This window comes from Ostrinia furnacalis, unplaced genomic scaffold (assembly GCF_004193835.3).
Source record: "Ostrinia furnacalis isolate ACB-3 unplaced genomic scaffold, ASM419383v2 OfSCF3905, whole genome shotgun sequence".
NCBI lineage: Eukaryota > Metazoa > Arthropoda > Insecta > Lepidoptera > Crambidae > Ostrinia > Ostrinia furnacalis.
In genome coordinates this window covers 221135-223970 of record NW_021134144.1, presented here as the reverse complement: position 1 = coordinate 223970, position 2836 = coordinate 221135, and positions in this window count along the sequence as shown.

Here is a 2836-nt window from a genome sequence, read left to right as displayed (position 1 = left end):
TTGAGGCTTACATTGTATAATTTCCAAACATGAATTTAAATATTAACTCTACATTTTTATTCAAAAACATAAGTGTTTAAAATTCTCTAAATATTGTAATTTGAGTGTAGCGTTACAAAACATTCCATTTCTAAAGTTCTAAGTATAATCCCACCAAAAACATTCTGTAAAAAACTAGCCAAGTCTCGGTGGAGCTGCTTGTTTATCTCTAAAAAGTAATGAAATCTAGACAAAGTCGTGCCAAGTCTATGGTTCCTTACTGCGATTTCTTTATTATGATAGTTAATGTTGTGTGACTTGGCCGTTGAAGGGTACAAAACGAGGTGCTCCATGACACAATTGCACCAATCGGTCGCTAGAACCGCTACCTACCGCGCCACTTGGAAAACGTTGATTCAACAATAACCAGTCAATTGTAGGTTTAATAAAGCTGCGTATTTCAATAATACTTATGTAATTATCTTAATAAAGATTGTTCAACGGCCAAGTCACACAACATTAACTATAATAATAAAGAAATCGCAGTAAGGAACCATAGACTTGGCACGACTTTGTCTAGATTTCATTACTTTTTAGAGATAAACAAGCAGCTCCATCGAGACTTGGCTAGTTTTTTACAGAATGTTTTTGGTGGGATTTCACTTCTTTTTGTAGAAAGTGGCAAAATTATTTAACGTCGTCGTTTTATCGACATTTTTTTACGATATTAAACACAAATAAACTCAACGACCTTTAAAATGGACAACGAATCAGATTGTTTTTAATTATAACATAACCTAAGCGAACCTTACAGTATAATAAACGAAATCAACGAAATGCAAATTACACAACATTCAACTTAATCGACGACTTTCTCTAGAAAGGAAAAAAATCTGGACACCGCTTGCTAGTGCTAGCGCCATCTAGCGGTGAGCGATACAGGCGAACACCACGGTGCCGGAGTAGTATTGATTATGAATGTGGTGTTACTCCAGATCTTCGATTTTCCTAGTTTTTATAGTTTTCCCTTTATGTGGCCATTAAACCCTAACTCTGTACCAAATTTCAGCTCTCTGAGTTTACAGGAAGTACTAGTTCTATTTTGATGATTATCAGTGAGTGAGTGTCGTAAATACGAAACTTTGCTTTCGCTTAACTTCAGAACTAAATGACCTACAGGCTTGAAATTTTGGATTTGAAGTATGTGATTATAGCTTACTAGATGACGAAAATTTCTGCGTTGTGGTCTTATCCAGAGGTTCTCAAATAGGGGCCTGAAAATGCGGCGAAATGGTTCCAGTAAAGGATGGTACGGCAGTGTTTGCTTCGCGCTCGACTTGGCGGGGGCACTGCCGTGCCCCCAGATATAATATAAGTCATTTATGTACAGTCACGGAATGAAAAGGTTCGTCAGTTTTCAAATTGATTCCTTCAACGAATCGCGAGCACATATTACCTTTTGAAACTATGTTACAGAATAATCTCGAGTTAAAGAAAATAAATCTTTAACTGTTCGTCAGTAAAGTTCAAAATTATTCAGATTAAAGTTGTTTGACGATTTATCTTGTCAAGAAGATTATTATGATTGATAAACTAAAACCTTCTTGTTGGTTCAACCTGCCATTATTATTTCTATTAAATAAAAAAAAACTACATTTTGTAACATTGCACTAATGGGATAAAACCTTATTCGTTAGCAAACGTCATATTTATTTTCAAATTCAAATTCTTTATTGCTCCAATTTAAATGTTAGCAGCACTGTTTCTTGCACTGTCATGTTGGCAGGTTTGACTCTTCTTACAGTACCTAGTGCAAGCGAAAACCGACACTAAGGTGACGAACCTTTTCATTCCGCGACTGTACATACATCGTGCTTAGAAATAGAAAGCAAAAAAATCAACAGATTTGTTATGAAAATTAAAATATCAACTTTGATGTTTTCTAAACTATTATGTAATCTAAATACTCGGCATTTCTGTAAATAATGTAGGCAGTTTAGTAAGTTAGTAAGCTTTAATACATTATTATGAAACACATGTATACGTAACTACTAATTATAATTATTAGGAGTAGAGTTTTAAATCTCATTATGATAAAATACATGTTAAAAATTAAGAACATCATTTCTTCTTTCCCAAAATTATTTTATTGTAACTTACTACTATAATATGAAATAAATGGATTTTGGCTTATATGTATAACAAAATATGTATATATTTTCGTAAAAATGCAGTCTAAATATTAAAAAAATAATAACATTTTTTAATTTTTAGTGTCGGTCTTTAGAATACAAGATACATACTGCTTTCAATTCTCAGTAATGTTAAATGTATTTTAGTAACTTTTAATACTCGTTAAGTGTACGTCATAGTGTTCAGTAAATTATAACTTTTAAACTGTAAATAAATATAGCTATAGTTTATAAATAAATTATAGAAGCGATGTATAACCGTCGATCTAAGAGATAGTGGATAGTGTGTAAAATAATATGTATAATATACGTGCTCAATAAATGAAATTATTCAATTTTCTGTTTCCTTTACACCCCTATTTATCGATTTATGTTATAAACATCAACATTTTAGGCAAAATCAACCTGCTCTACCACTACTTCGGAACAAAATACATAATTATCGAAAGCTCTGAAAAAAATGCTTATTATGAGAAAGTAAAAAAGAATCATTAGAAAATCTATACTATCTATACTAATATTATAAATGCGAAAGTAACTCTGTCTGTCTGTCTGTCTTGCTTTCACGCCTAAACCTTTGAACCGATTTTGTTGAAATTTGGCATAGAGATAGTTTGAGTCCCGGGAATGGACATAGGATTGTTTTTATCCCGGTTTTTGAAACA